Source organism: Nicotiana tabacum, chromosome 13, assembly GCF_000715075.1.
Source record: "Nicotiana tabacum cultivar K326 chromosome 13, ASM71507v2, whole genome shotgun sequence".
Classification (NCBI taxonomy): domain Eukaryota; kingdom Viridiplantae; phylum Streptophyta; class Magnoliopsida; order Solanales; family Solanaceae; genus Nicotiana; species Nicotiana tabacum.
Genome location: NC_134092.1, coordinates 64549517 through 64561793, shown reverse-complemented (window position 1 = coordinate 64561793; position 12277 = coordinate 64549517).

Here is a 12277-nt window from a genome sequence, read left to right as displayed (position 1 = left end):
TTCTTTGGATCCACCTTAATTCCCTCATTGGACATCACGTGCCCCAAGAACGCCACCGACTAAGCCAAAACTCACACTTGGAGAACTTGGCATAAAGCTTCTCCTCCATCAACCACTGTAGTACAATCCTCAAATGTTGGGCATGCTCCTCCTAGCTACGTGAGTACACCAGGATATCTCATCAATGAATACTATGACAAACGAGTCGAGATACGACTGAAATACACTGCTCATCAGATACATGAATGTTGCTGGGGCGTTGGTCAGCCGAAAGACATCACAAGGAACTCATAGTGACCATAGCGGGTTCTGAATGCCGTCTTTAGAATATCCGAGTCCCGAATCTTCAACTGGTGATACCCAGACCTCAAATCAATCTTAGAGAACACCCTCGCTCCCTGAAGCTTGTCAAATAGATCATCAATATGCGGCAAAGGATACTTGTTCTTGATTGTAACTTTGTTCGATTGCTTATAGTCGATGCACATCCGAATAGTACCATCCTTCTTCTTCACAAACAGAATAGGTGCACCCCAAGACGATACACTAGGCCTAATTGTCACGCCCCAAACTCAGGGAGCACGATCGATGCTCAACCGAGAGAACCCGGCCGAGCAAGCCTATTAGACTTTCTTCTACCCAAACTCATCCATGAATAAAGAGGAGATGTACTCCATTAATCAATCACTAAAAAGATTTTATTAACAACTTCCTTTTCATTCACATTAGCAGCTTTATTCATAATTTCCAAAATATTACAAGTTTATAGAATTAATGAAAATCATAATTTCCAAGTACCTACATTTCTAGTTCAATTCCCAATATCAACCATAACCCACAACCTGTCTACGGAGCCTCTAAGTACAATAGAAGAGTAATATGAAAATACCGGCAACAAGGCCCCAGCTATACCTCAAAACACAGTACATGAGAAACAAAAGATACATGACCCCGAAATGAAGTGGGGCTCACCATGGCACAATTGGGACTATTGGTCTTCCCGCAGAGAAGAGGTCGAATCAACATCAACCTATTACCTGTGGTTATGGCAACCTTCCGTGGCAATCTTCAAGCTACTTTAATGTCGATAGTGTTAGCTAAGATACTGAGGGCTTGTTCGCTTGTGCAAAAGGGTATGATTTCTTTAAAGGTTGTAACTTGCTGCTTTAGATCTGGGCTGTTGAACATTTCTTCCAGCGAGAGGCCACCATCGACTACTTTGTAGGCGTCAGCAATATGATCCGCAGCCACAGCGAAAGAATGAAACATTGGGTCTCACCAAATGGGCAAGAAGAGTGGAGGGAAATGCTGACCAATATGAGTGGGGAGTGGATCAACTAGAAGCTATCCTGGTTAGGTAGAAGAGCAATTTTGAGTTCTCCTTAGAAATACTTCATTGAGTTGATCGGAATTGAAGGTATTCAACCATATTCACCCCTGCGGGTCCTCAGGTAGTTTGGGATGATCCAAGATATGCCCCTGTGGACAAGGACAACATTATACAAGGATGAGTATAACAGATAGATTCCAATCCCTAGGATAAGAAGTTTCCAAGAAAAGCGGAACGACCTAGTCACAATGCCGATGGGTCAAAACTCGTGGTGCACTCCTGAGTATTACGTCTGAAACAACTAGGAAGAAGAGTTGGCCCGGCAAGAAGAGAGGGTATTGCCTGTTGGAGGACACAGTGATTGCTTTGCAAATTTATCATGAGAACCTGCCACATTACCTTGTGACTAATTTGATGCACCGCCAAGTGGTCCCAGGATTCGTCGATGATATATTGCCACCTACTAAAGACGATGACTGAGTAGTGGAGTGCATCCAAATAGAGTCTAGCACAGAGCTAGAAGAATATCCAGAGGATGGGTCAGAGTTCAACGATGATGAGGAGGGGTTTGAAGAAGACCCGGAGGAGGCTCCGGAAGAAGAGCTAGAAGAAGAAGAGAAGGATATGGGAAACGACTCAGGGGATGGTTATTAGAGTTGGTTTATTTACCTTTCTTTCTCACTTTGTACCTTTATCCCTAGTTCTCTCTTTACTTTCCAAAAGGGCAAGTTGTCCAAGCCCTAGCAGTTCTGTGAAACAGTGATGTAATCTTTGTTCCCACTTATATCAGTCCAAATTATCAATGAAAACAAAATTGCTTCAGATCTAAATCTGTTAAGTCTAAATGTCTATCAAATATCTGCGATTCAGGCCTACCTCCAGCAATGAGAGGTCCCTGCGAATTCTAGGAAATACTCTAGCCTTAATGCATGAATTAATTGCTCTATGTGATTTCATGCTTGTATAAATGAAGAAACTGACTCTTGTTCCTTTTTCTTTTGTTTCTTTTTATTTTTCTTTTGCTTTATTATTACCCCCGAAAAGAAAAGAAAGTTGGTTTGTGTCGACCAAAACTGGCACAACCACCATATAATCCAAGGTTAAAGGGAAAGATGTCAGCTACAGAAAACCCAACTGAAAATGCTCTGGTCATAGACGACAGCTCAGGGTGATCGGGGAAAAAGGACGACACCAGGAATGATGAAAACATGGCCAGGATGGCTCAGGAAATGGAATCTCTAAGGGAAGAAGTATGGCATATCGGGGAACTAGCGCACTTGGCCGTGATAACGCTTCATCAACCACCTCGATTATCTTCTTTGGATTTGATTCCTGACCACTTTCCTTCCACATCACACCAAAACAACAACACCCCAACTTCAATTACTACCACTCGATTCATACCCCCAGTAACCTCCGCAAACCCACCAAATCCCCCTATCCACATTCCCTACGTACCATAATATGTTTAAACACCACAAAACACACCTATCACCACCAATGCAACTCACACCCCTCCTTGTGACGGAGTCACTTTTACCACTAACCAGCACATACTTGTCGCACACGCTGCCGCTTATGAGCGGTACGTTCCCCCTGTATATGCCATTTCTGAACCTACCTTTACAGTGCCTGTCATGGTCAGGGTGCCTTATAAGATTAACCAATGCGCCGAGATGGAAAGAGAGGCTAGGTGTAAGGAAGTGGAGTCAGTATCTGAACAATTGCAAGTCTTGAGAAAGCAAATGAAGAACCTCCAAGTTGCCTGAGGAAGTGCAAGTTTGGACTACGAGGATTTGTGTATTCATCCGAATGTGGATATGCCGGCAGGGTATAAACCCCCAAAGTTCGATATATTCGTTGGGTGATCCCCATGCACATTTGAGGGCAGACTATGACAAGCTGGTCGGATTGGGGAGGAATGAGAAGCTAAGAATGAAGTTATTTATAAGGAGCTTGAGGGGAAAAACAATCACCTGGTATACCCGACATGATCCATGAAATTGGAGAACTTGGCAAGATATGGCGGAGGACTTCATGAATCATTTTCGATTCAACACAGAGATCACCCCCGATCGATTTACACTAGTGAACCTGCAAAAAAAACCATTCGATCCATTCCAAGAATATGCATGTCGGTGGAGGTCAGAGGCCGCTAGGGCGCAACCTTCGCAGGACGACAATGAATTAACCAAGTATTTCATCAGAGCCCTAGAAGGAATATACTTTGAAAAGATGATGGGAATTATGGAACAGAAATTCCCCGAGCTGGTTAAGATGGGAGATTTCTTAGAAGATGGCATAAAATCTGGTAAAGTACAATCTATGGCAGCACTGTAAGTGGCCAGCAAAGCCATCCAATTAGGGTCAATCAGTATTGGAAAAAAGAAGAAAGAGGATGTCTCAGCAATCGTCCCTTACTATCAACCCAACCCAAATCATGGAAACACTTCCTATTCCCCAAACAATCATTCACCACCACTAACTTACGCTACAATATATAACACCCAGCCATATTATCATCCTCAACGACAATACAACCCTCCTCGAGCCAACAACAACGCGAACCCACAACGACCTTATGCTCCTGTCCAAACCACTACTCACTAAAGCTAACCATCTTATGCACTATGCCCTCGTCCCAACTTTAAAGAAAGGGGTCCTAAAAATTATACCCCGATTGCTGAGCCTCTGGCCCAATTGTTGGAGAGATTGAGAAGAGCAGGATTGATACATCCAGTTGAAGGAAGGGTTCCTAAATACCCCTCCAAGTATTTTGATGCAACTAAAAGATGTGTGTTCCTCTCCAACGTGCCTGGGCATGATATTGAAGATTGTTTTAAGCTGAAAATGAGATTAAAATGCTGATCAAGAGCGGCACCATCCAATGCACTCTGGGGCCGTCCAATGTGAATCGCAATCCGCTGCCAAATCATCGAAACCAGGGAGTTACATTATCACATTGGACGAAGAGTATGACCTAAAGGGAACGATTGACACTATAGGAAATGCAGAAGCTACCAGGATCCCTCCTCAAAGAGCTCCAATGATTACAGTACAAGTGAGACCTACAGTGACTGTTCAGACCTATTAACGACAACCTGCATTGTTATAAAAGACGAAGAAAGTCGAGAATACAAAACCATCCCATGGACGTACCTGTAAAAGTAGAAGGCAAATATGAGTGACTCTGCTACAGCCCATGGTATGACTAGGTCTGGGAGATGCTACACTCCTAAAGAGGTCAATCGAGGGAACTTGGGAAGAGAGCAAATTCAATGAACGAACATAACAGATGTCACGCCCCGTTTTCTCGCGAAAGCGGGCTTTGACATGTGACAACTCTTTTAAAGGGAGGTATTTAAAAGAGAAGAGCCGCCACCTAACGATTTTTAAGGGCTCAAACTACCTCAAAGAGAAGGTGTTAGGCACTCTTCGAGGTCCACAACTGTGGGTCCTGGCCGAATTTTAAACTATGTGGATTATGTGATTAGGCTAGGTGATCGAATAAACAAAGGAAAATATAGAAGTCGAAGAGTCTTATCATAATATATGAGAATCGGTACAAATCTTTAATGATTGCAAGGACACAACTACAATGGTCTATGTTAGGTAACTAAACGTAAATAACAAGTATATATGGAAAGGGGTCCTATATTTTTTAGCCTAAAGGATCACCCTGTGCAACATAAATAATACTTCGCAACTCCCTTAAGGTAGGGGTTGCTCATATTATTCAGCGGGCACAAACTATCATCTCATGCTACCCAATTACTATGTTGAAGTTGTTACTTAAAGGTGCTCTAATTCAATTCTAAATCATATCCTATGTGTGCTCTATCCGTCCCACACCTATAGTCCAGGAGGCTTTGGACCTCTATTTGGGTGGTTCTAGACTTTACCTAGGTTGCTCAAAATGATAAAACTAATCGCGCATTCAAAACATATGGGACTTCACATAAAGACAGCAAATAGCTCAAGTTCACCTCCACACATAAGCAAGGAATGCACGCGGGCAAAACTGGACAATATTAGAATTAAGAGACATTATAGTCGTTAAGTCCTATAGGCATAATTTCTAGGTGATGCTGATTTCCAGTATCGTATATGCATCGTTATTGTTCTAAATGGCTTAGGCGAAGAGGCTTTGGGGGTCGTTTGGATTGGGTTCTGGGGGTTATTGGGCTAAGGTGTGGGTGTTTGGGCCGCTAATTCGGTCAGAAAATGGCCTGATTTTGGCCACATTTTAAAATACATAAAATTAATTAAAACAAAATTATTAAAACGTCTAATAATAAAAAAAAATTATTGTTTATGAAATAAACGTTTAAAATTAATAACTCAGAATTACAAAAATATAGAATGCTATTTTTGGCATAACTGATATAATAAATGCAACTATTTATAGAATATAGGCTATTGTTTGCAAAAATTGTGTAAATAGCTAAAAATACAAATGTAATTATATAAATGAAGTAAAAATATTATGAAACACATATGTAGATGCAAATAATAAATTAGGATGATTAAGGCATCACATAAATAATTTAAAGGGGTAATTGATACATATTTAAATAATTTAAATGCAAGAAAATTAATTTTAAAGCTTTAAAAATTATAGAAAATATTTGTATGACTCTTGTGAATTGGTGATGATGCAGGAATGATATTTTTAAAGCATATATGACATTTATAAAAATATAAGGGAAAAATTGGGTATTAACAGCTGTCCCTCTTTATCCGGGAATGATGAAAGTGTTCCGGGTAAAGAAAATGATGATCAATTTTGTTCGAAGTGAGTGAGGAATGATGTGTTTTAAGAAAATGGGAGCCGAACCTTGGTTCTTGAGTTGCCTACATATCCCTGGTGTTACGGAAATCAGGTCGTATGTAGTTCTGGATCCAACAGCAAAATAAACCAATGGAGTTGTTATAAGAGTGGTCGGGTGTTTCGAAAAAGGATCTTTTGAGTAGGATAGTGTCGTGAGTAACGGATAATTTCAGGTGGGGCTATCAATGCAAATTTAACGTTACAGATGTATAAGGCAGATATTTGAATGGTTATAGAACAAAGGGTAATCAATTGCTGATCATCGGTTATGTTTGAGGTGATCGAAGGATGTGAACGTTGTGGATGGAAACCAGAGCGAGAATTGCTCCTGTTTGAAGAACGGCTACCTCCCGAGTTACCTACAAAAATTAAAACATGATGCACCTGAGTATATATGGGTTATTGTGAAAATTGGAACATGATGCAAATTCCCTTCGGACCATGAGAGTTGTCTTTGGACGATGAGGATGATGTCCTTAGACCATGACGTCCTGGGCCATGAAGCGTATTATAAGGGATTTGCAGGCCATGAAATGGTATCCTTGGGCTATGAGGATGATGCCTTTGGACTATGATGCCTTTGAATAATGATGTGCAGTTTCGAGAGATCCTCAGGCCATGGAATGGTGTCTTCAGGCTATGAGGATGGTGCCTTCAAACTATGACGCCTTCAAAAAATGTGGCGATGTTTCAGCCTATGAAATGCAAGTATGCGATGATATCGATTGTTTGATAGAGGAAACAGGTAATGCTTAGTTATATGCGAGAATGAGAGGAGGCAAGGCTTAGTCTTGCATGAAATGAGGGCAATGCTTAGCCTGATGCAAAGAGTGGAGACAATGCTTAGTCTCATGCAAGGAAAGGTAGTGCTTGGCCTTATGCAATATGGAGGTAGCATTTACCCTCCTGCAAGGAATGGAGATAGTGCTTAGTCTCATGCAAGGAAAGACAATGTTTAGCCTTGTGCAGTATGGAGGAAATGCTTAGCCTCATGTGGAGAATGGAGACGGTGCTTGATCTCATGCAAAGAAAGGCAGTTCTTAGCCTTAAGCAAGGAATGAGGGTAGTGCTTAGCCCTGTGCAAGAAGTGCAATGATTAAATGTGAGAGGGCAAAGTATTTCTTAGCTTGGCGCGTTTGTCCTTGGCGGCTTTTGTCGATATGAAGATAGTGATCTTGTTATGTGCATATATTTGCGGACGTCCTTGTTATATTTCATGTGCCTGTATCCAAAGGAAAATTGTGAATTTGGAAGGGGAAAGGTTGGTTTGTGCTCTCGATTCCTTGCTTTGCATTTGTTTCTGTTTCGATGTCCTATTTGAGTCACCCCGGGTAATGTCTGGCTACTATAAAAATGAAATTTTTGAAAAACATGCATTAGTGATAAATCGTATATATAAAAATTTAGTTGTTCAAAATATGTGATAATGCATGAAAGCAAATAATTTTGTCGAATCGATGAGTGACACGCTTTTGAGACATTGCAACGTCCTTAACTTAGGATTTTGAGGATCCTCCTCAAAATTCTGCCCCAGTTTAAATGCATACTTTTTGCGATACATTCCTTGGTGCTCCTAAATACGATGAGATCGGGCAAACTCGAGATCTTGCCCCAGTTTCTGACCATAGGGGGAATGAGTATTTTTATTATGATGTGAACGAACCCACAGGACTGCCTACGTATCCCCTCTTAAACGGGAATTAGGTCAAGCGTAGTTCAGGTTACATTAAATAGAATGTGTAAACATATTCTTAAACATAATATCACTTGACTGCATCTGAATTGATATGTCTTGGCCATATTTCTCTATCCATATCTGCAAGTATAAGCGCTCTTCCTATCAGTACTCGATGAACCATATAAGGGCCTTGCTAGTTGGGTGAGAACTTCCCTTTTGCTTTATCCTGATGTGGGAAGATTTGTTTCAGCACCAATTGCCCCGGTGTGAATTGCCCTGACCTAACCTTTTTATTGAAAGCTCTTGCCATTCTGTTCTGGTAGAGTTGAAGGTGACACACTACATTCATTCTTTTACCATCAATGAGAGCTAGTTGTTTATACCTATTCCGTATCCATTCCGCGTCACTGAGCTCGGCCTCTTATATGATCCTTAAGGAAGGAATTTCCATTTTGATAGGGATAGCGGCCTCGGTACCATAGACCAGTAGGTAGGGGGTTGCCCCCGTGGATGTGCGAACAGTGGTGTGATACCCGAGCAAAGGAAACGGTAGCTTTTTGTACCATTGCTTATAGTTGTCCACCATTTTCCTTAATATCTTCTTTATGTTCTTGGTGGTAGCCTCTACGGCTCCATTCATTTGCGACTTGTATGCTATAGAGTTCCGATGCTTAATCTTGAATGTTTCACACATAGCTTTCATCAGGTCACTGTTAAGATTGGCGACGTTGTCAGTAATGATTGATTTAGGTACCCCAAATCGACAAACAATGCGATCCCAAACAAAATCTGCTACGATCTTCTTAGTTACAGCCTTATAAGATATGGCTTCAACCCATTTTGTGAAGTAGTCTATAGCCACCAAAATGAACCTATGTCCGTTTGAAGCAGTAGGTTGGATTGGTCCGATGACATCCATGCTCCAAGCAGAGAAAGGCAAGGGTGAACTCATTGCATTGAGTTCGTTGGGCAGTACTCGTATCATATCAGCATGTATCTGGCATTGGTGACACTTTTGAACATATTTGATGCAGTTTGTTTCCATAGTCATCCAAAAATACCCTGCTCTTAATATCTTCTTGGCCAAAACAAAACCTTTCATGTGGATTCCGCAAGTTCCGGTATGTATTTCTTCGAGCAATCTAGATGCCTCTTTGGCATCGACACATCGCAATAATACCAAATCAGGAGTTCTTATATACAAAATTCCTCCGCTTTGAAAGAAATGATTCGCCAATCTTCGGAGCGTGCGCTTCTGATTGTGTGTAGCATTCTTTGGATATTCTCCCTTTTCCAAGTATTCCTTGATGTCATGGAACCATGGATTTCCGTCAAACTCTTCTTCAATATGAGCATAATAAGCTAGCTGCTTATAAATTCCTATTGGGATAGGATCGATGAAATTCTTGTATGGATGTTGTATCATGGAAGACAAGGTGGCTAATGCATCTGCAAACTCATCCTGAGTCCTTGGAACATGTTTGAATTCTATCTCTGTGAACCTCTTGATCAACTCTTGTACACAATGCAAGTATGGTAATATTTTGGTGTTCTTGGTAGCCCATTCTCCTAGAACCTGATGCACCAATAAATCAGAATCTTCGATTACCAGCAACTCCTGAATGTTCATATCGACGGCCAACCTGAGTCCCAAAATGCAGGCTTTGTATTCTTCCATATTATTGGTGCACGAGAACTTGAGTTTTCCGGATACCGGGTAATGTTGATCAGTTTATGATATTAAGACATCTCCGATGCCCAATTCCTTGAAGTTTGCTGCTCCGTCGAAGAACATCCTCCAATTGTCGTATGCTTCGATAATGTCTTCTCCTACAAATGAAACCTCTTCATCGGGAAAATATTTCTTCAATGGTCCGTATTCTCCGTCTACGGGATTTTCTGCCAAGTGAATAGCCAACGCTTGCCCTTTGACTGCCTTCTGAGTTACGTATATGATGTCGAACTCACTCAGTAGTATCTGCCACTTTGCTAACTTACCCATAGGCACGGGTTTCTGAAAGATGTATTTTAGTGGATCCAACCTTGATATGAGATATGTAGTGTATGCACAGAAATAACGTCTCAACTTCTGTGCTATCCATGTCAAAGCACAGCAGGTGCGTTCCGACAGAGAATATCAGGCCTCGTAAGGCGTGAACTTCTTGGTCAGATAATATATTGCCTGCTCTTTCCTCCCAGTTTCATCATGTTTCCCTAGAACACAGCCAAAGGCCCCATCCAACACAGGCAGATAAAGCAGCAGAGGTCATTCTAGTTATGGCGGCACCAACACGGGCGGTTTCGATAAATACTCCTTGATTTTGTTGAAGGCTTTCTGGCATTCTTCAGTCCAGCTTGTTGCAGCATCTTTCCTCAGCATTTTGAAGATTGGCTCACATATCACCGTTGATTGTTCTATAAAACGGCTAGAAAACTCATCACATCTTTCTTATTCTTTGGCGATGGAAGTCCTGGATAGCTTTGATTTTTGACGGGTCTAACTCAGTACCTCGACGGTTGACGATGAAACCTAACAACTTTCCAGCAGGGACTTCGAAGGCATATTTTGCAGGGTTAAACTTCAAATTGTATTTTTGAAGCCGATCGAAAAATTTCTTCAGGTATGCTATGTAATCCGAACTCCTTTTAGACATGATGATAAGATCATCCACGTACACTTCTATTTCCTTGTGTATCATGTCATGTAAGATAGTAGTCATGGCTCTCATGTAGGTGGCCCCAGCATTCTTCAATCCAAATAGCATCATTTTGTAACAATATACCCCCCATGGTGTGATAAAGGCAGTCTTTTTAGCATCCTCTTCGTCCATCCATATCTGATGATATCCTGCGATGCAATCCACAAAGGATTGGAGTTCATGCTTGGCGCAGTTGTCGATTAGTATGTGTATGTTAGGAAATGGAAAATCATCCTTAGGACTTGCTCTGTTCAGATCTCGATAATCGACACACGCTCTAACTTTCCCATCTTTCTTTGGGACCTACACAATGTTGGTTAACCAGGTCTGGTATTCGACCACTCAGAGAACCTTGGCTTTAATTTGTTTGGTGACCTCCTCGTTTATCTTCAAACTCATATCTGGCTTGAACTTTCTGAGCTTCTGCTTCACCAGTGGACACATGGGATTGGTGGGTAGCTTATGAGCTACTATGGATGTGCTTAACCCAGTCATATCATCGTAGGACCATGCGAAGATATCCTCATATTCCTTTAGGAACCTGATATACTCTTCTTTCTCTGACGGTGATAGATGAATGCTTATACGAGTTTCCTTGACCCTTTCAGAATCCCCTAAGTTAATGGCCTCAGTTTCCTCCAAATTAGACTTCAGTTTGTTTTCAAAATTCTCTACTTCTTTGATAATTTCCTCAGGTATTACATCATCTTCCAGATCTTTTGAATAACTGTTCTTATGTTGCGTTGTCTCATTACATGTCACAGTCATAGGTTCATCAGGATATGTAATAATTATGCTGAAAAGAATGTACAAAGATAATAATAAATATGAAAAGCAATAATGCATTAATAAAACTTTAAAATGTCAACAAGTACGACTCGATGGCTCGAGTAATTATTTCAAAACAAAATACTGAAAATGTCTTACATGCTCAAAACAATTTGAAAATAAGTCATGCTAATTTGCCAGGCTACCCAGGAACTCGGCGAGCCCGGGATGGTGCCGCGGTCCAGTTCTTGGGAATAACTCCCTCCTCTATTGTCTGAATGGTAAGGTCTTCCTCCTCCTCCTCCTCCTCCTTAATAATCTCACTGCAGTCCATGTCTTCTTTATCCAGAAATAGCTTCCTCATACAGGCTAAAATCTCATCTTCTTCAAATCTCCACATCATGTCATCTTGACAGAATGTCTGGTGCATAGGTGGTACGGGTTGTTCCAGTGGATAATAATGGGTGCGCCATGGTGGTATCCAGTTCTGATACTATTGCACGGTATATTCATATCCGAGTCCAAAGGTCGTGCCATGATAATGTGGTTGTACGGGTTTAGTGATCCCCTGAAGCTTTTTGCCAAGACACTTTCCCGGCTCATATCCCGTCCACAACAATATGCTTTCTATCTTCTTGCTCCACCATCGATCATCTTTAATTGTGTTCACCCGCTCAATGCAGTGATATGTTTCTCCACACAACTTCCTCCTATTTTCGATGACTTGAACGGTTTGGTTGGTGTAGATAGGGTTGCTTCCATCTCTATGAATGATCACCTCCTGATGATTCCATTCGAACTTCACAGCTTGGTGCATAGTAGAATTCACTGCCCTAGCTGCATGTATCCATGGTCATCCCAACAACAGGTTGTAAGTCTTAGATATATCTAGCATTTGGAACTCAACATCAAACCAGGTCAGACCCATCTGCAGATCAAGGTCGATTTCCCCAATAATGGCTCTCTGAGAT